The sequence below is a fragment of the Mustelus asterias genome, chromosome 13 (assembly GCF_964213995.1).
Source record: "Mustelus asterias chromosome 13, sMusAst1.hap1.1, whole genome shotgun sequence".
In the NCBI taxonomy this organism is placed as follows: Eukaryota; Metazoa; Chordata; class Chondrichthyes; order Carcharhiniformes; family Triakidae; genus Mustelus; species Mustelus asterias.
The window spans coordinates 52,893,866-52,915,973 of NC_135813.1; the positions used below are offsets into that span (position 1 = coordinate 52,893,866).

The 22,108-nt window shown below is 46.6% G+C and overlaps 1 protein-coding gene across 5 annotated transcripts in view; it reads left to right on the forward strand.

The window, feature by feature from the left end:
• The first annotated feature begins 1,660 nt into the window (after positions 1 to 1,660).
• The window catches only part of specc1la (sperm antigen with calponin homology and coiled-coil domains 1-like a), a 364,982-nt gene continuing 344,534 nt past the window's right edge, over positions 1,661 to 22,108 (forward strand). For 4 of the 5 annotated variants that reach the window (XM_078226760.1, XM_078226763.1, XM_078226764.1 and 1 more), the window contains exon 1: positions 1,661 to 1,724. The gene's annotated coding sequence lies outside the window, so the exon portion shown is untranslated. Of the gene's footprint in view, positions 1,725 to 9,024; positions 9,093 to 22,108 lie in introns of those variants that run through there. The other variant, XM_078226762.1, reaches the window with a different exon arrangement.

Sequence of the window (22,108 nt, forward strand, 5' to 3'; positions counted from 1 at the left end):
GCAAAGACAAGCCAAGGAATTAAAGGTCAATGGGCCTAATATCAGTGGTGGGTAAGTTACTGGAGGGGATTCTGAGGGGCAGGATCTACCAACATTTGGATAGTCAAGGTCTGATTAGGAATGGCCAGCTCAGCTTTGTGCGTGGCAGGTCATGTCTGACTAATCTTTTAGAGTTTTTCAATGAGGTAACCAAAAGGATGGGTGAGGGTAGGGCAGTAGATGTTGTCCATTTGGGCTTTAGCAAGGCCTTTGACAAGGTCCTGCTTGGCAGGCTAGTCTGGGAGGTCGGTCACATGGGATCCGCGGAGAGCGAGATAATAGGATTCTAAATTGGCTCGATTGTCGGAAGCAGAGGGTGATGGTCGAAGGTTGTTTCTCGGACTGGAAGCTAGTGGTGTGCCTCAGGGGTCAGTGCTGGGACCCTTGTTATTCGTTATTTATATAAATGATTCGGATGTGAATGTACAAGACATGGTTAGTAAGTTTGCAGATGATACTAAATTAGGAAGTATCATTGATAGCGAAAAAGGTTATCAAAAATTACAGGGGAATCTTGATCAGTTAGGGAAGTGGGCCAAGGATTGGCAATTAGATTTCAATACAGATAAGTGTGAGGTATTGCATTTTGGAAAGTCAAACCAGGGTATGACTTATACAGTGAATGGTAGGACCCTGGGGAGTGTTAAGAAACAGAAAGACCTAGAGGTGCAAGTACATAATTCATTGAAAACGTCGTCACAGGTAGACAGGGGTGGTGAAGAAGGTGTTTAGCACACTAGCCTTCGTCAGTTAGGGCACTGAGTATAGGAGTTGGGGCATTATGTTACAGTTGTACAAGTCGTTGGTGAGGCTGCACTTGGGAGTATTGAGCACAATTTTGGTCACCCTATTATAGGAAAGACATTGATAAACTGGAGAGAATGCAAAGAAGATTTATGAGGATGTTGCTAGGACTAGTGCCCTTAGTTATAGGGAGAGGTTGGCCAGGCTAGGATGTTATTCCTTGGAACGTAGGAGAATGAAGGGTGACCTCATTGTGGTGTATAAAATCATGAGGGGCATAGACAGGATGAACGCACGTAGTCTTTTTCCCAGGGAAGGGGAATTGAAAACTAGAGGGCATAGATTTAAGGTGAGAGGGGAAAGATTTAAAAGGGACTTGAGGCAAAACTTCTTTATGCAGAGGTGTGTGCATGGAATGAGCTGCCAGAGAAAGTGGTTGAGGCAGGTTCAATAGCAACATTTAAAAAGCATTTGGATAAGTACATGGATGGGGAAGGATTAGAGGGATAGAAACATAGAAAAACTACAGCACAAAACAGGCCCTTCGACCCCACAAGTTGTGCCGAACATATCCCTACCTGTTAGGATATGGACCAAATGTGGGCAATTGGGGCTAGCTGGGAGTGCACACCATGGTTGTCATGGAGCTGTTTTGCCGAAGGGCCTGTTTCCATGCTATATTGCTCTCTGACACTAATATTGATTTACTTGAGATTTCCAAAGGTTATTCGATAAGGTGTCACACAGCAGGTGCTGCTTGCCCCAGTTAAAGAGCTCCCGCTCGCTTTGCCGCTTCGCGTCCCGGGCCAAAGGGCACGTGCGGAAACGGGGAGACAGCGTGGAGCATGCGCAGTGTGGGCCGCCGGCGCGCATGCTCGGTGTTCGAGCGGGTGCGGGGAGCAGGCGCAGTACGGGCTCCGGTTAGCGGTGGAGCTGTGGCGGTAAGAAGCGCTGATGATGGAGGAGGGAGGGAGGGAGGCTGTTCCGCCCGTCCGCCCGCTGCTAGCCACCTGGGGCCGCGCGCCTCACTCCGGGGTCCCAAGCGCAAGAGGCTGCCGGTGGGCCGTTGATCTTGTGCTGGCTCTGAGTGGCAGAGCGGGCGGTTATTGTTTGCTCTCGGTGGGCAGTTTGCAGAATGATGGCGGGGCTGTGGCCATCGCTGGCCCTGTGTATCCCAAAGAGGAGAGAGTGTGCAGGAATCCGGGCCGGGCTGCACTGAATAATGGGGGCAGGATTGCGGGTTCCTCAGTCTGGGGCCTGGGGATTTCTCCCCAACATGAAGTCCTGTCCCCTCAGCCACTGTGTTCTCCATATTTCCCCTCTCTTCACTCATTGATAATTGGGAAGGAAGTAAATGTTGCACCCCAGCAAGATCCAATGTAATTTCTTTTGTGTAGTTCAGTTGAAGTCAACTTTGATACCTGAAATTCTGCATCATTCTTGGTTTAAGATTTTGTTTGAGGATAAAGTTTACTTATTCTGCTCCAATTACTTAATTAGTGTTTAGTGATAACTGGGATAGTGTAAACTTGACTTTGTGATCGGAAAGGAGCACTCAGCACATTTGAATTGAAAAATTAGTCTGAAACACTTTGATCTAGTATTAACTTATTTATTATTGCTGTGAACTTTTATTTCTGGAGTTGTGCATGGCTTTTGGTAAACCAAAGTGATGGTTTATTTATGATTGAGTTAAACTTGTTTGATATTACTTTTTTAAAAAAGTATAAAATGTGTTTGAGCTTTGGCTACTTCAATGTTCTTTGTGCTGGATCCCTTTCTATAAACATGAGCATGAATCTCCAGGCCAACTGTTCTGTTTTTCATTACAATATCATTAGGGTCTCATTTTTGTGACACAGTCAGATTTAGTTTTGTTTACAGGGTGTTTGATTATTTAATCAGTGTTCGGAGGAATCAACTACCACAGTTCCAACTCAGTTTACTATGAAAAAATAAATGAGTGAATTCAGTTGCTAATCACGACAAGATGTTATGATTATAAAAGTAATTCTTGGTGCTGTGTAATATTTTACAATGCAACTTTTGCTTTGAGGTTTACTTCAAATATAAGTGATGCAGTTCATGGGACCTTTGTACTTGTCAGCGAGTATTCCTGTGATTTACAGTTCTGAATATACTGCTTTGATTATACAGTATAAGGAAAAATGTGACATTTGTACCTTAATTCGTATAGTGTAGTGATTCAGTTAAAAAAGAGTGGGTCAAGAGAGAATGAAGATAATAGTGACTCATGGTGACTTCGAGGAAAAATAGAAAGGTAGTACATCTGAATGTGTGAAACATTTGCAATATATTACTCTTGAATTTGATTTATTGTCACATGTATTAGTATACAGTGAATAGTATTTCTTGCACGCTATACAGACAAAGCATACTGTACATAGAGAAGGAAAGGAGAGAGTGCAGAATGTAGTGTTACAGTCATAGCTAGGGTGTAGAGAAAGGTCAACTTAATGCAAGGTAGGTCCATTCAAAAGTCTGATGGCAGCAGGAAAGAAGCTGTTCTTGAGATGGTAAGTGTTCTCCGACTTCTATATCTTTTTCCCGATGGAAGAAGATGGAAGAGAGTATGTCCAGGATGTGTGGGGTCCTTGATTATGCTGGCTGCTTTTCTGAGGCAGTGGGAAGTGTAGACAAGAGTCAGTGGATAGGAGGCCGATTTGAGTGATGGACTGAGCTTCGTTCACAACCCTTTGTAATTTCTTGCGGTCTTGGACAGGAGTCATACCAAGCTGTGATACAACCAGAAAGAATGCTGTTTATGGTGCATCGGTAAAAGTTGATGAGAGTTGTAGCCGACATGCCAAATTTCCTTAGTCTCCTGAGAAAGTGGGCTTTCTTAACTATAGTGTCGGCATACAGGGACCAGAACAGGTTGCTGGTGATCTGAATACCTAGAAACTTGAAGCTCTTGACCATTTCCACTTTGTCCCTGTTGATGTAGGCAGAGGCGTGTCCTCCACTATACTTCCTGAAGTCGATGACAATCTCCTTCATTTTGTGGAGGGAGAGGTTATTGAGGGAGAGATTATTGCTGTTGCACCAGTTCACCAGATTCTTTATCTCTTTCCTGTACCCCATCTCATCATTATTTGAGATCCGACCCACTACAGTGGTGTCGTCAGCAAAATTGAAAATCGAGTTGGAGGGGAATTTGGCCACACAGTCATAGGTGCACTCAGATTAATGAATGATTTTGATCTAATAATCATTATTGAGACATAAAGCTAGATTTTACAGACTGAAAGTAGGACTTCTGTGTTTCACAGAAGCGTACTATCTGGTGTGATATTGAATCACGAATGAGACATCATCATGCCAGTGCTCATTAATACCTTGGGCAGGCGGACTCTGAAATCAGCAGCCTGTCTGCCGTTTTAAAATTGGTCACTTTTGTGAGCAGTTAACCCTGTTAACAGCACTAATAGATTCATGATGTGATAATACAACGCATGCACTAGCAATGGGAACTTTTCTGTAAAGTTTGGATATAAAGGGTAGATGAGGCTCTATGCCTGACTTTAGTTGGAAAGGCATTTCATTAGGAATTCTTTGTGCATGAACCTCTGAATTTCATTTCGACTATACATCATTACAGTGACTGCAAACCTGTTGATCCTGTAATCTTTCATCATTACATTATTGGTGCTATGTCTCCTCTGAACATTGTGTATTACTCGGGTGATACCTCCTCCAGTGAGGAGGAGAGGGAGGAATCCAGCTGACCAGGGGCAGGAGCCACAAGATGCGGAGGAAGGAGGCCAACCTGCAGAGCAGTGAGGGGCTTTGGAGGGAAGACTGCAGTGGGTACATCAGCACAGAAGAACCTGCCAGATGCATTTGGAGGGTGGTAATCTCATGCCTGTCAAGTTGGAGTGTCAGTGTCTGCGCAGAGTTTGCCTTTCCTGAGCCATTGTCACATCCCTATGTGATGTGCTAGTATCCAATTGACCACCTGTTGTCTGATGCATTAAAAGTTACAGTGGCATTGAATTGCTTTGCCTTCAGTTCATTTCAGATCACCTGTGGAAAATGCCATTTCACAAGTGCAATTTTGTTTCTATCTATCCATTGTCTTTACTGTAGACAATGGCAGTTGACTGGAAAGAGCCAGAGGATTTGTGACTACGGCTTGATTTGACCCATGTCACCATCAAGACCCCAGTAGGGTAGCCAAGAGCATTTACAAAACCAGTGGGGTAACATTGCATCAATGCACCAGCAACATATAATGCAAGGGTGTGCAAGGGAAGCAGCAAGGACTCTCATATCCTCTGGAACTCCCAGGTTCCTGGGATATTTTGGGCCCAGAGGCATTGAAAGGTGACTGATGATAAAGATTACCCTCTGAAAGAGTGGCTGATGACCTGTCAGAGGTGCTAAGATGAAACCTGTTATAATGAATGTCACATACCAGCGGGTGCATCATTGAACACCATTACTTTGCTAAAGATGAGATTGGGCTCTCTTGATAGATCAAATCTGTGCTTCACAACCTGGTGCTGTAGAGAGGTGATCCGGAGGAGTCCTTGTGGGAGACAGACTATTCTTCTGATAACTTTGAGGAAGAGAAGGCTGATTGTTATCAGCCTGATGTGCATGCAGCTCCCAGGGAGTGTGGTGATGGCTCTGAAGCACAAGAGGTTCTTATCATGGAACAATTCCATTGATGAGTCTCCCCAAATATTTCCGCTTCGTAGCCGGTGTTTCATTCTTCATGCTCCTCCTATAAATAAAAAGTAGTTTGTTATTTTGGGCAATTTCAAACACCCTCTGTAATTTGGATGCACATAATTACATGGTGTCATCCCTGCTTTCCTGAAAGGATGTGGCTCGATGTTCCCATCCCCCTCTGTTCCTGGTTCAGGGCCCCAGCAGTCAGAATGCATAACAACTATTGCATCAGCAATTTACTGGGTTTGGGCCTCCAGTCTGTCAATGGAGGAAACCATGCATCCTATTGAGTGGGTGCTCATGACCGGATGGACTCTTAAGTCAGTGTCAGAATGCACAATCCCTCTAGAATCTCCACCACACCTCCATGTACCTTGTGCTGTTCAGTCAGCATCTGCTGCTCTTGGACGACTCTAGAATCTTGTCACTCAACTGGGACTCAGCATGTTGGTCACCCTAGGACCTCTGACTGCCAGAAGCCTGTGTTAGCGCGAGTGGGCGAACACGACCACTTTGGACTCAGAGTCAGGTTCAACAGCGGTACAGCTTTATTAACGTCGACGGAGGTGCAATCAGGACATACAAACAGCACTGTCCCGAAAGCACTCTGAAGGCCTGCCGCAATGGGCTACAGTTATACTCGAACTTTGACACTTTGTATTATTCAAATGTTAATGTTTTGTTTACAGTATTTGACTCTGACCATTCTGTGGTTGATGTGTTAAGTCTGGTGATTGCCCAGTCTAGGGAGGTGATAATTGTTTGAGATCTCCGGAGTTTCTTATACAATAGGTGTTTAATTGGATATCAGGAAGTCTTCCAAGTCTCGGAGGCCTTCTGAAGTGGCAGAGAGTGGCTGTGGAGGGGTCTTTCTCTGCATGGAGGTCAGTGACCAGTGGAGTGCCCCAGGGATCTGTTCTGGGACCCTTGCTGTTTGTCATTTTCATAAATGACCTGGATGAGGAAGTGGAGAGATGGGTTGGTAAGTTTGCTGACGACACCAAGGTAGGTGGTGTTGTGGATAGTTTGGAGGGATGTCAGAAGTTGCAGCGAGACATAGATAGAATGCAAGACTGGGCGGAGAAGTGGCAGATGGACTTCAACCCGGATAAGTGTGTAGTGATCCATTTTGGCAGATCCAATGGGATGAAGCAGCAGTATAATATGAAGGGTACCATTCTTAGCAGTGTAGAGGATCAGAAGGACCTTGGGGTCCGGGTCCATAGGACTCTTAAATCGGCCTCGCAGGTGGAGGATGCGGTCAAGAAGGCGTACGGCGTACTAGCCTTCATTAATCGAGGGATTGAGTTTAGGAGTCGGGAGATAATGCTGCAGCTTTATAGGACCCTGGTTAGACCCCACTTGGAGTACTGCGCGCAGTTCTGGTCACCTCATTACAGGAAAGATGTTGAAGCCATTGAAAGGGTGCAGAGGAGATTTACAAGGATGTTGCCTGGATTGGGGGGCATGCCTTATGAGGATAGGTTGAGGGAGCTTGGTCTCTTCTCCCTGGAGAGACGCAGGATGAGAGGTGACCTGATAGAGGTTTACAAGATGTTGAGAGGTCTGGATAGGGTAGACTCTCAGAGGCTATTTCCAAGGGCTGAAATGGTTGCTACGAGAGGACACAGGTTTAAGGTGCTGGGGGGTAGGTACAGAGGTGATGTCAGGGGTAAGTTTTTCACTCAGAGGGTGGTGGGTGAGTGGAATCGGCTGACGTCGGTGGTGGTGGAGGCAAACTCGTTGGGGTCTTTTAAGAGACTTCTGGATGAGTACATGGGATTTAATGGGATTGAGGGCTATAGATAGGCCTAGAGGTAGGGATATGATCAGCGCAACTTGTGGGCCGAAGGGCCTGTTTGTGCTGTGGCTTTCTATAAGGGCTTCCTGATATCCTTGGAGCCAATTTAATTAAATGGAAGGTTATGCTAATGTGAGTTCCTGACTCCCTTTGTCTGCCTTGTTTCTGCATTTTAAAAGACCTGCTTGTCTGTTCACACTTTGTGCCTGGGTGCTGCTTTGTCCTGTTTCATTTATTTGATTTTATTCTAAGAAATATTTAATCTATGGAATCACAGAAATTTGTCTCCGCTTACACCTGCACCATCTCAGTCTCCAGGAGCGGTATGTACAAGTGTGATATGCCTTCATCAGTTTATGTTTCCCTTATCTCTGAGGCACGCACACCCACTGAGGTGCAAGGGTCTGCACTGGCGCTGTGTACAGAGCAACCCTCTGAGGATTCCTCTTCTGTGGGACTCTCCTTGGAGGGCAATATGGGAAGTTCCTGGCTAGTTGCAGCAGTGGCTGCTGACGTTGCACTTGTGTAGGAAACAAAAGTGTGTTAGGGACATCTTCAGCCTTTGAGTGCAGAGACAAGCTTTCTCACTGCAAGCTCAGGAACCATTGGGAAATGTTATTCCATGTTTACACTTTGAACCTTCCAATATCCAGCGGTACATTCTTCCCTGATGCATGACAGCCATCAAAGTCACAAACCATCATTGCCTCATTCCTAACAGCTTACCAGCCATCGTGCATCCCTCCCCTCAGCAGCCCTTTTAATACAGTTGCAGATGCCCCCTTGCAATCTCACCACCCTGGGGCCTTCCTCCTATCTTGCCTTGACCAATGGCCTGGCTCCACTCATTGGCAGCAAACAGCAGCATCTCCTCCTCAATGGGAGTGAGAATAGCCAGGTTTGGCATGTTGTCTCCGACTCTGCTTCTCTCCCTGGCATTGTGCTCCAACTTCTCTTGTAGTTGAAAAGTGACATTGTAATGATTATGATTCTCTTGTACAATATTCCTTTGCATATATGTCCAACATGAACTCTATCAACAACATTTACAGAACCCCTCCCCCCACACACAAACACAACCTTCCATGTATGCACACCTTATGACGTTAGAGATTTTTAAAAAATCTTGTTCCCTGCAGCTCTGTGTTACTGAGTAGTCTATAGAAGCCCTTTTATTTCTCCTTCAGTGGTTTAAATGGGGTTTGTTTATTTTTACTCTGGGTTGTTTTATGACCCTGCATTGTTAGAAGGAAGGTCATGTGTTCCAGACAGTTTTTTTGCTAGTGAATTTAAGGTTTCATTTTCTGTTTGGCTGCAGAGTTAGCTTTAGAAGGGGAATGAGACTGAAAGCGCCCTCAGGTGTTCTGGGAAACTGTTCTCATCACAGAATCACAGAAACCCTACAGCGCAGAAACAGGCCATTCGGCCCATCGAGTCTGCACCGACCACAATCCCACCCAGGCCCTACCCCTACACATTTACCCGCTAATCCCTCTAACCTACACATCTCAGGACACTAAGGGGCAATTTACCATGGCCAATCAACCTAACCTGCACATCTTTGGACTGTGGGAGGAAACCGGAGCACCCGGAGGAAACCCACGCAGACACGAGGAGAATGTGCAAACTCCACACAGACAGTGACCCAAGCCGGGAATCGAACCCAGGTCCCTGGAGCTGTGAAGCAGCACTGCTAACCACTGTGCTACCGTGCCGCCCTCTCGGGGTATCCAGAGGGCTGCTAGAATTTACAAGGCTGAGAAGTCAGGATTTTCAATTCTCCAACCAAAGGACTCAATTCCAGTATCACGTGAGCATTAGTCTTTGCTGAGTTAAACCTGTGGAATGGTTGTGTGTGTGGGTTTTGTTTGATTGGAACATTTTAGATATATCAAGGGTTATACATATATATTAAGGGTTATACATATATATTAATTATATGTATACAATGTATAACCCTTAATATATATGTATAACCCATAATATGTATAACCCTTAATAACCCTTAATATATATAACCTTAACCCTTAATATGTATAACCCTTAATATATAATATGTATAACACTTAATATATATATTGAATGTTATACATTATATACATTAAGGGTTTTTTTGTTTGTAATTGATAAAAGTTAATTGTTAATTTTAGGGGTGATTCGGGCTGGGAGATTCCAGCGGCACCCGATGTGCAAGATCCATGCTGTGCGTCCTGGCCCGCTAGTGTCTCCCAGAGCTGGATTTCCGGGGGCATCAACTCCGTGCCGGTACATAGATTACGGTAATGTTCGTTACCATATATTTTAAATCCTATTAGCGGGCCAGGGACTGAAGTCTCTGGGCCTGCTGGCCTCTTCCACCCCACTAGGAGTATTTCACTCCAGCAGGGTTTAAAGTGGCTTCTCACTTTCAGGGAGCTAGTGGCCTAACACCGCTGGAGTGAAGGGGGAGGGTGGGGCAAGCAGGGCCCCAGAGGTCAGGTGCGGGGGAGTCGGGTGCCCCCTGGGCATTGGCACCCTAGCAGTGCCAGCCTGGGCCCCCTGACACTGCCCAAGGGGTAAGGTGCCAATGCTCAGGGGGACCTTTGGCACTGCCCATCGGGCATGGGCAGCGCCAAGGTGGTGGGGCATATGGGGGCAGGGCTTGATGGGGCAGAGCCTAGGGGTGATTGGTGGAGTGGGATGCCATTCTGCACAGGGATCGGTGGAGGAAGGGGGGAGGCCAGCGATTGGGGTGGTGAGGGAGGTGGGGACTGCTGGGGGTGTCGGGACGGTGGGGGAGGGGGAGGGGGAATCGGGGCTGCACCCAGGAATGGTCGAGGGGCCAGTGATCAGGCCATGGGGGAGAGTGGTGGGTTGGAGGGGCCAGCAATCGGGCTGTGGGCAGGGTGGGCTGGCAGCGGTGAGGGGATCGCTGGGCTAGCCAGTGATCGAGCTGGCCAGTAATTGGGAAGCCGTCAGTGTGCAGCCGCTGCGCATGCGCCGATCTCGGCACTGACAGATCGGTGCATGCGCAGTGGCCCACTCAGCGCGCTGATTTCAGCCTCTCCAGCGGGCATAGGCCCCATCCCCTAGTTTTTAATGATATGCTGGTGGCCTCTGCAGTGTTGGGAGTGTGGAAGATTCTTCTCTGAACTCGCACTGGAAAAAAAAGTGTGAAGTGTCAGAAGTTACAGAGGGACATAGATAGGATGCAAGACTGGGCGGACAAGTGGTTGATGGACTTCAACCCAGATAAATGCGTAGTGGTCCATTTTGGCAGGTCAAATGGGATGAAGGAGTACAATATAAAGGGAAAGACTCTTAGTACTGTAGAGGATCAGAAGGACCTTGGGGTCCGGGTCCATAGGACTCTAAAATTGGCCCCGCAGGTAGAGGTGGTGGTTAAGAAGGCGTATGGTGTGCTGGCCTTTATCAATCGAGGGATTGGGTTTAGGAGTCCGGGGATAATGATGTAGCTATATAAGACCCTCGTCAGACCCCACTTGCTCAGTTCTGGTCGCCTCATTACAGGAAGGATGCGGAAAAGATTGAAAGGGTGCAGAGGAGATTTACAAGGATGTTGCCTGGATTGAGTGGCATGCCTTATGAGGATAGGCTGAGGGAGCTCGGTCTTTTCTCCTTGGAGAGATGTAGGATGAGAGGGGACCTAATAGAGGTATATAAGATGTTGAGAGGCATAGATCGGGTGGACTCTCAGAGGCTTTTTCCCAGGGTGGAAATGGCTGCTACGAGAGGACACTGGTTTAAGGTGCTGGGGTGTAGGTACAGGGGAAATGTTAGGGGGAAGTTTTTCACACAGAGGGTGGTGGGCGAGTGGAATCGGCTGCCATCAGTGGTGGTGGAGGCAAACTCAATAGGGTCTTTTAAGAGACTCCTGGATGAGTACATGGGACTTAATAAGATGGAGGGTTATAGGTAGGCCTAAAAGGTAGGGATATGTTCGGCACAACTTGTGGGGCCGAAGGGCCTGTTTTGTGCTGTAGTTTTTCTATGTTTTTATTCCAGTTTTCACGCAAATTCAACACTTAGAAATTTTTGGGGTGAATTCTGGCCGTTAACTGTATCCTTAAATAAACTTTGTTGAACGAAAGCTGCCTAATGGGTCATTTGAATCATACCTGAAGTGAAACATATCATGCTTGTCCTAGTCAATTTCAAGATGCAAAACTTGTGATCCAGATGGGCTCCACAGAACACTTTGGAGTTTCTGACCTGAACCATAACAATCTCCAGAATGGTGACGCGTGACTTGCCCACCTCAGGATATTGAGGTATTTGTAGAACTGAAGCCAGGTTTGCTGGATGATCCCAAAGCTGCTTGCCTCCACTCTCCTGTGTCCTGGCTGCTTTGGTCTCTTACCATCAGCAGGCATTAGGAGCTCCCGCCTGTGACTTACAGTCTGGAGGAGGGCTTGCAGGGAGTCATTGTCAAACCTTGGGGTCATCCTTCATCTTTTACCCTCCCCAGCTCCAGGTGCCCTTCTGTAGAGAGACAGTGTTAACAGCCTGATGTTCTATATTTCCCTTATTGTTTGATATTCAGCAGGGTAATAGGCCAACTGCATTCCAGTGCTATTGCCCCAATGACAAAGGTCCTGAAAGCTTCCTATCTGTAAGAACAGTCATTCATTTTTAAAATGATTCACTTACCTATTGCAATATTTCAAATAAAATCAAAATCACCAACATTCTGATTTACCGAAACAATGTTCCCTGGTGCTGCTTACAAAGCCCTGTGCAAGGCACCCCTTTTAAATGAGTGGCTGTGACCTCTGTTTCTGGTCATGGCCTGCTATCTGTGCCTGGACGTTGGCTGGTTGGGCTCACAGCCCCCCATCCTCAAAAGCTGTTGGTCGGTACTTTGCCAGCTGCCCGCTCAGTGGACTGTTTGAATGTTATAAGCAATGTTTCAAAGCTAAGGGTGCGAGTCGGTGACCACCAGTTTCTGAAACAGACTTGCACCAAGGTACTTAAATTCAGCCCATACTTGCAGAGTGAACAGGATTGGGAACCAAACCTCCCAAGGAGCAGTTTATAAAATACCAAGGAGAATAATTGAATGTTACAAGGTGGAAGGAGGCCATTCAGCCCTATGTTCTTGTCAACTCTCTTCAAGAGCAACTCAACTAGTACCACACCTTTCCCCCTCCCTGTCACATTGCAAATATTTTCTCTTCAGGTGTTTATCTAGTTCCACTTGGACATACAAAGAACAATACAGCACAGGAACAGGCCCTTCGGCCCTCCAAGCCTGCGCCGCTCATGTGCCCACTAGACCATTCTTTTGTATCCCTCTATTCCCAGTCTGTTCATATGTTTATCTAGATAAGTCTTAAACGATCCCAGCGTGTCCGCCTCAATCACCTTGCTTGGCAGTGCATTCCAGGCCCCCACCACCCTCTGTGTAAAATACGTCCCCCTGACATCTGTGTTGAACCTTGCCCCCCTCACCTTGAACCCGTGACCCCTTGTGTTCGTCACCTCCGACCTGGGAAAAAGCTTCCCACTGTTCCCCTATCTATGCCCTTCATAATTTTATACACCTATTAGGTCGCCCCTCATCCTCCGTCTTTCCAGGGAGAACAACCCCAGTTTACCTAATCTCTCCTCATAGCTAAGACCCTCCATACCAGGCAACATCCTGGTAAACCTTCTCTGTACTCTCTCCAAAGCCTCCATGTCCTTCTGGTAGTGTGGCGACCAGAACTGGACGCAGTATTCCAAATGTGGCCGAACCATCGTTCTATACAGCTGCAACATCATATGCCAATTTTTATATTCTATGCCCCGTCCAATAAAGGCAAGCATGCCATATGCCTTCTTCACCACCCTCTCCACCTGTTTTGCCACCTTTAAGGATCTGTGGACTTGTACACCCAGGTCCCTCTGTGTGTCTATACTCCTGATGGTTCTGCCATTTATTGTATAGCTCCCCCTTACATTAGATCTACCAAAATGCATCACTTCACATTTATCTGGATTAAATTCCATCTGCCATTTCTCCGCCCAATGTTCCAGTCTATCTATATCCTGCTGTATTCTCTGACAATGTTCATCACTATCCGCAACTCCAGCAATCTTCGTGTCGTCCGCAAACTTACTGACCACACCAGCTACATCTTCCTCCAAATCATTTATATATATCACAAACAGCAGAGGTCCCAGTACAGAGCCCTGCGGAACACCACTAGTCACAGACCTCCAACCAGAAAAAGACCCCTCCACTGTTACCCTCTGTCTTCTATGGCTAAACACAGTAAGAAGTTTAACAACACCAGGTTAAAGTCCAACAGGTTTATTTGGTACCAAAAGCCACACAAGCTTTCGGAGCTGCAAGCCCCTTCAGGTGAGTGGGAATTCTGTTCACAGAGCATATAAAGACACAAACTCAATTTACATGAATAATGGTTGGTATAAAATCCTCCGGAAGGCCGCTGCCCTCGACTTGACATGTATGCCCAAGCCGTCAGGAGGTGCGTCAACACCAAATTCATCAGCCGCACTCACAAGACAGCCCCGAACATCACCCAAGCACAACATAACGCCATCCACGCTCTCAAGACCAACCGCAACATTGTCATCAAACCAGCAGACAAAAATTCGCATTCCAACCATTATTCATGTAAATTGAGTTTGTGTCTTTATATGCTCCGTTTGTGAACAGAATTCCCACGCACCTGAAGAAGGGGCTTGCAGCTCCGAAAGCTTGTGTGGCTTTTGCTACCAAATAAACCTGTTGGACTTTAACCTGGTGTTGTTAAACTTCTTACTGTGTTTACCCCAGTCCAACGCCGGCATCTCCACATCATGACTTCTATGGCTAAGCCAGTTCTCCACCCATCCAGCTAGCTCACCTTTTATCCCGTGAGATTTAACCTTTTGCACCAGCCTGCCATGAGGGACCTTGTCAAACGCTTTACTAAAATCCATATAGATGACATCCACGGCCCTTCCTTCGTCAATCGTTTTTGTCACCTCCTCAAAAAACTCAACCAAATTTGTGAGGCATGACCTCCCTCGTACAAAACCACGCTGTCTATCGCTAATGAGATTATTCAGTTCTAAATGTGCATATATCCAATCTTGAAGAATCTTCTCCAACAACTTCCCTACCACGGACGTCAAGCTCACCGGCCTATAATTACCCGGGTTATCCTTGCTACCCTTCTTAAATAACGGGACCACATTTGCAATCTTCCAATCCTCTGGGACCTCACCTGTGTCCAGTGAAGAGACAAAGATTTCTGTTAGAGGCCCAGCAATTGCATCTCTTGCCTCCTTGAGGAGTCTAGGATAGATGTCATCTGGCCCTGGGGATTTGTCTGTCTTAATGTTTCCTAAAAAACCTAACACTTCCTCCCTTGTAATTGAGATTTTTTCTAACGGGTCAACACATCTCTCTGAGACACTACCAGTCTACATGTTCCTCTCCTTTGTGAATACTGATGCAAAGTATTCGTTTAGGATCTCACCTACTTCCTTTGGTTCTAAGCATAATTCCCCTCCTTTGTCCCTGAGAGGTCCGAATCTTTCCCTAACAACCCCCTTGTTACTAACGTATGTATAAAATGCCTTAGGATTCTCCTTAATCCTGTCTGCCAAGGACATTTCGTGACCCCTTTTTGCCCTTCTAACTCCCTGTTTGAATTCTTTTCTTTCTCTGTATTCCTCCAGTGCTCCATCTGTTTTTTGCTGCCTGGACCTCATGTATGCCTCTTTTTTCTTTTTGATTAGACCCACAATTTCACTGGTTATCCACGCCTCTCGAATCCTACCTTTCCTATCCTTCCTCTTTACAGGCATATGCCTGTCCTGCAGTCCTATCAACTGCTCCTTAAAAGACTCCCACATGCCAGATGTGGATTTACTCTCGAACAGCCTCTCCCAATCAACAGCCATCAAATCCTGCCTAATCCGGCTGTAGTTAGCCTTCCCCCAATTCAGCACCTTACCCATAGGACAACACTCTTCTTTTTCCATTACTATCCTAAAGTTTACAGAATTGTGGTCACTATTTGCCACATGTTCCCCCACTGAAAATTTGATGACCTGACCGGGCTCATTCCCCAGTACTAGGTCCAGTTTAGCCCCCTCTCTAGTTGGACTGTCAACATATTGTTCCAAAGAGCCTTCCTGTACGCATTTTATAAATTCTTCCCCGTCCAGGCCCCCAGCCCTAAGCGATTTCCAGTCTATGTGAGGGAAATTAAAGTCTCCCACTGCAACAACCCTATTTTTTCTGCACCTGTCCAGAATCTCCTTTCATATCCGTTCCTCAACTTCCCGTGGGCTGTTGGGAGGCCTGTAGCCTACCCCCAGCATAGTGACTGCGCCCTTCCTGTTTCTGAGCTCCACCCACAGTGACCCGTTACCTGACCCTTCCATATTGTCCACCCTCTGTGCCGCTGTAATATGCTCCCTAACCAGCATTGCTACTCCCCCACCTCTCCTCGCCCCTCCTCTGTCTTGCCTAAAACACTTGTACCCCGAAATATTCAGCTGCCAGTCCTGTTCTTCTTTTAACCAAGTCTCCATCACTGCAACCGCATCCAAGTTCCGCGCAAGCATTAAGGCTCTAAGGTCGTCTGTCTTGCCTGGGACGCTCCTCGCATTGAAGCAGATCCACTCCAGACCTCCAGCCCCACTGAGGTCATCCTCCCCCAGAATGCTCTTCCTCTTAGATAGCCTTGACTTGGCCCCAACCTCAGGTGTGCTTGCCAGATCTAACTGCATTTAAAAAAATAAAAAATCCTCCTAATGCCTTTGGTTCTTTTGCCAGTGTTCTGGTTCTGAACCCTTCTGCCAATAGGACAGCTCCTAATCTCCCTTCACTCTTCTCCAAGGTGAACAGCTCCAGCTTCTCCCATTCATCCCTGGAACTATTCTTGTGAAAATCTTTTTTTTCATCCTCTCAATGTGTTGGCCAGAATTGGGCACACTGCTCAGGTTGAGGTTGAACAAATATTCAAAGGTTCATTGTAACTTCCTTGCTTTTGTATTTATAAAGCTCAGTATCCTGTATGCCTTTTTAACCACACACAAACAAACTAAAATCAACATAGATCAATCATTAATTAACAGGCAACCACTATACCGAACTAACAAAAATGGAGCTAATACGATCGAGATATCTCTTCACGGTCTTCACGGTGGAGGACACAAATAGTTTGCCAAATATTAACGATAGAGGGTTGGCAGCAGGAGAAATACTTAATACAATTAATGTTACCAGAGAGGCAGTGCTGGGTAGACTAATGGGACTGAAGGTGGACAAGTCCCCGGGTCCGGATGGAATGCATCCCAGGGTATTGAAAGAAATGTCAGAGGTAATAGTGGATGCGTTAGTGATTATTTATCAAAACTCGTTGCATTCTGGGGTAGTGCCGGTTGATTGGAAAACGGCTAATGTTACGCCGCTGTTTAAAAAAGGAAGGAGACAAAAGGTGGGTAACTATAGGCCGGTCAGCTTAACGTCTGTAGTAGGGAAAATGCTGGAATCCATTATTAAAGAGGAGATAGCAGGGCATCTGGATAGAAATGGTTCGATCAATCAGACGCAGCATGGATTCATGAGGGGAAAGTCGTGCTTGACGAACATGTTGGATTTTTATGAAGATGTGACTAGGGCGGTTGATGGAGGAGAACCGGTGGATGCGGTGTTTTTGGATTTCCAAAAGGCGTTTGATAAGGTGCCCCATAAAAGGCTGCTGAAGAAGATTAGGGCACACGGAGTTGGGGGTAGTGTGTTAAAGTGGATTGGGGACTGGCTATCCGACAGGAAGCAAAGAGTCGGAATAAATGGGTGTTTTTCCGGTTGGAGGAAGGTAACTAGTGGCGTGCCGCAGGGATCGGTACTCGGGCCGCAACTGTTTACCATTTATATAGATGATCTGGAGGAGGGGACGGAGTGTAGGGTAACGAAGTTTGCAGACGACACAAAGATAAGTGGAAAAGTGAATCGTGTGGAGGACGGAGAAGATCTGCAGAGAGATTTGGACAGGCTGAGTGAGTGGGCAAATGGAGTATAACGTTGAGAAATGCGAGGTTATACACTTTGGAGGAAATAATAACAAATGGGATTACTATCTCAATGGAAACAAATTAAAACATGCTACCGTGCAAAGGGACCTGGGGGTCCTTGTGCATGAGACGCAAAAGCCCAGTCTGCAGGTACAACAGGTGATCAAGAAGGCAAATGGGATGTTGGCCTATATTGCGAAGGGGATAGAATATAAAAGCAGGGATGTCTTGATGCACCTGTACAGGCATTGGTGAGGCCGCAGCTGGAATACTGTGTGCAGTATTGGTCCCCTTAGATGAGGAAGGATATATTGGCATTGGAGGGAGTGCAGAGAAGGTTCACCAGGTTGATACCGGAGATGAGGGGTTTGGATTATGAGGAGAGGCTGAGGAGATTGGGTTTGTACTCGTTGGAGTTTAGAAGGATGAGGGGGGATCTTATGGAGACTTATAAGATAATGCGGGGGCTGGATAGGGTGGAGGCGGAGAGATTCTTTCCACTTAGTAAGGAAGTTAAAACTAGAGGACACAGCCTCAAAATAAAGGGGGGTCGGTTTAAGACAGAGTTGAGGAGGAACTTCTTCTCCCAGAGGGTGGTGAATCTCTGGAATTCTCTGCCCACTGAGGTGGTGGAGGCTACCTCGCTGAATATGTTTAAAGCGCGGATGGATGGATTCCTGATCGGTAAGGGAATTAAGGGTTATGGGGATCAGGCGGGTAAGTGGTACTGATCCACGTCAGATCAGCCATGATCTTATTGAATGGCGGGGCAGGCTCGAGGGGCTAGATGGCCTACTCCTGCTCCTATTTCTTATGTTCTTATGTAACCCTTTTGACTTCGTACTGTTCTTCTGGCAGGTGTGCAACATTAGAAGAACAAGCTACTCCTGTTTCAATCAGACTCACTTCTCCTTGTGCATTCGGTCAAAACTCCGTGTTCTTCAAATGTCGTTCCCCTCAACTTGAGCCTTCCAGATCTGATTTTCACCAACAAAATCCAACTTATTGATTCCTTGTCCCTTCAGTCTGCAAAGGTCTCTATGTTTTGTCCCCTTTTAAACAGAAAACCAACACTCACAAGCATCCCACATTTTAAACACAAAACAGTTCTCTCGTCTTCACAATGGCAGCTGCTTTGTTCTGCCACACAGCTATATTTGCCTTCTTTCTCTCTGAAAAAGCAGCTGTCCCTTTATTGTGAGCTGGTGTGGAAACTATCACTTGATATTAGAATCATAGAACCCCCAAGGTGCAGAAGGAGGCCATTTGGCCCATCAAGCCTGTACCAACAACAATCCCACCCCGGCCCTATCCCTGTAACCCTACATGTTTACCCTGCTAATCCCCCGACACGAAGAGGCAATTTTAGAATGGCCAATCCACCTAACCTGTCCATCTTTGGAGTGTGGGAGGAAACCGGAGCACCCAGAGGAAACTTACTCAGACACGGGGAGAACGTGCAAACTCCACGTAGTCAGCCACCCGAGGTCGGAATTGAACCCGGGTCCCTGGCACTGAGACAGCAGTGCTAACCACTGTGCCGCCCATAAGTTTCAGTTTTACTTTCTTTTCTCATGGTAACTAAGTGTGTTGATGAAGGTAGGGCAGTTGATGTCATATACATGGATTTTAGTAAGGTGTTTGATAAGGTCCCCCATGGTCGGCTTATGATGAAAGTAAGGAGGTGTGGGATAGAGGGAAAGTTGGCAGATTGGATAGGTAACTGGCTATCTGATCGAAGACAGAGGGTGGTGGTGGATGGAAAATTTTCGGACTGGAGGCAGGTTGCTAGCGGAGTGCCACAGGGATCAGTGCTTGGTCCTCTGCTCTTTGTGATTTTTATTAATGACTTGGAGGAGGGGGCTGAAGGGTGGATCAGTAAATTTGCTGATGACACCAAGATTGGTGGAGTAGTGGATGAGGTGGAGGGCTGTTGTAGGCTGCAAAGAGATATAGATAGGATGCAAAGCTGGGCTGAAAAATGGCAAATGGAATTTAACCCTGATAAATTGAGGGTGGCACGGTAGCGCAGTGGTTAGCACTGCTGCTTCACAACTCCAGGGACCTGGGTTCGATTCCTGGCCTTGGGTCACTGTCTGTGTGGAGTTTGCACATTCTCCTCGTGTCTGCGTGGGTTTCCTCCAGGTGCTCCGGTTTCCTCCCACAGTCCAAAGGTGTGCGGGTTAGGTTGATCGGCCATGCTAAAATTGCCCTTCATGTCCTGAGATGCGTAGGTTAGAGGGATTAGTGGGTAAATATGTGGGGGTATGTGGGTGGGGCCTGGGTGGGATTGTGGTCGGTGCAGACTCGATGGGCCGAATGGCCTCTTTCTGTGCTGTAGGGTTTCTATGATTCTAAATGTGAGGTGATTCATTTTGGTAGGACCAATTTAAATGTGGATTACAGGGTCAAAGATAGGGTTCTGAAGACTCTGGAGGAACAGAGAGATCTTGGGGTCCATATCCACAGATCTCTAAAGGTTGCCACTCAAGTGGATAGAGCTGTGAAGAAGGCCGATAGTGTGTTAGCTTTTATTAACGGGGTTGGAGTTTAAGAGCCGTGGGGTTATGCTGCAACTGTACAGGACCTTGGTGACACATTTGGAATATCGTGTGCAGTTCTGGTCACCTCACTATAAGAAGGATGTGGAAGCGCTGGAAAGAGTGCAGATGAGATTTACCAGGATTGGGCGGCACGGTAGCACAGTGGTTAGCACTGCTGCTTCACAGCTCCAGGGTCCCGGGTTCGATTCCCAGCTCGGGTCACTGTCTGTGTGGAGTTTGCACATTCTCCTCGTGTCTGCGTGGGTTTCCTCCGGGTGCTCCGGTTTCCTCCCACAGTCCAAAGATGTGCAGGTTAGGTTGATTGGCCAGGTTAAAAATTGTCCCTGAGGTGGGTAGTTAGAGGGATTAGCGGGTAAATATGTGGGGGTAGGGCCTGGGTGGGATTGTGGTCGGTGCAGACTCGATGGGCTGAATGGCCTCCTTCTGCACTGTAGGGTTTCTATGATTTCTAAGCGGATGCTGCCTGGTTTGGAGGGTGGGTCTCATGAGGAAAGGTTGAGGGAGCTAGGGCTGTTCTCTCTGGAGCGGAGGAGGCTGAGGGGAGACTTAATAGAGGTTTATAAAATGATGAAGGGGACAGATAGAGTGAACGTTCAAAGACTATTTCCTCGGGTGGATGGAGCTATTACAAGGGGGCATAACTATAGGGTTCATGGTGGGAGATATAGGAAGGATATCAGAAGTAGGTTCTTTACGCAGAGAGTGGTTGGGGTGTGGAATGGACTGCCTGCAGTGATAGTGGAGTCAGACACTTTAGGAACATTTAAGCGGTTATTGGATAGGCACATGGAGCACACCAAGACGATAGGGAGTGGGATAGCTTGATCTTGGTTTCAGATAAAGCTCGGCACAACATCGTGGGTCGAAGGGCCTGTTCTGTGCTGTACTGTTCTATGTTCTATGGCAACCAGATTACACAGATCTGTCTCCAAGCATAGGTGTTTATTATAATTTCATCCTCCCCCTTTCCATAAAATTCTGTTTCATCTCAAGTTAAAAGAGAAATTTTAAAATGTGCCTTGTGAATTCCAACATTTGTAACATAAGTCATTATAAAAATTCAAATTGTTGTTTGGAGCACAGAATGATGATGATAGAAATCCACAGCTGTTAACAGTTGATCTGTCAGATTCAGGTCTTTTTTTTGTTGGCCTCAACCGTGATGGTGTTTGGTGTGAGAAGCGATGTCAGTAGCCTCTTTCAGAATACTGCCCGTGTGTGCTCCAGGACATGCATGGATGGTCGTTTAACACACCCAGCAGTCTCATTCAACAACAGCTTTCATTTCTGAAGTATCTTTATGCTAAAGGATGTTCAAAGCCACTTCAGTGATAGACATAAGGAAAAGGAATTAGTTGTGACCAAACGCCTGCCAGAAGAGATGGGTTGTGAGGAGATTTTTAAAAAGGAGGATGATATAGACTTGGGGCATTCCAGAAACCAGAACTAAGGCATCCGAAACCTTGTCACCAATAGTGGGGATGGGGCATGATTGGCAGGGGACAATGGTGGCACGGTGGTTAGCAATGCTGCCTCACTGCGCCAGGGACCCAGGTTCGATCCCTGGCTTGGGTCACTGTCTGTGCGGAGTCTGCATGTTTTCCTCATGAACGCGTGGATTGCCTGCTGGTGCTCCGATTTACTCCCACAATCCAAAAGACGTGCTGGTTAGATACATGGCCATGCTAAATTCTCCCTCAAAGTACCCGAACAGGCGCCGGGGTGTAGCTACGAGGGGATTTTCACAGTAACTTCATTGCAGTGTTACAAGCCTATTTGTAACACTAATTAAAAAAAGCAATGACAGAGGTGGGGTTGGGAAAAGACTGGAGCATCTTAGAGGCGTTTATGAAATTCAGGCCTAAGCTGTTGCGAGATGGGAGTCAGTGCAGATCAGTGAGGAAGGGCCTGATGGGTAGGCAGAATAGCCAAGTCTGGAGTTGACATTGGTACATCCCAGATGTTAGAATCACAAGACTCTGCCAATCAACCTAATCCGAAACCCTACTCTGAAACCCCAGAGGAAAAACCAAAATAAACAAAAATGCATTAATTCAGATTAAAACAAATACATCCCTACCTAAAATCAGTCATTAGCCTGCATTCTCTACATGTGAGCTGCCTGGTGCAAACTAACCAGCAGCGTGTAAAACAGAGCTAAATTGTAAACATAATCTTACAAGAATAAGATAAATACATTTCTTAAAGGCACAGTATCATAATTTATTGATGGGCAGGAAGC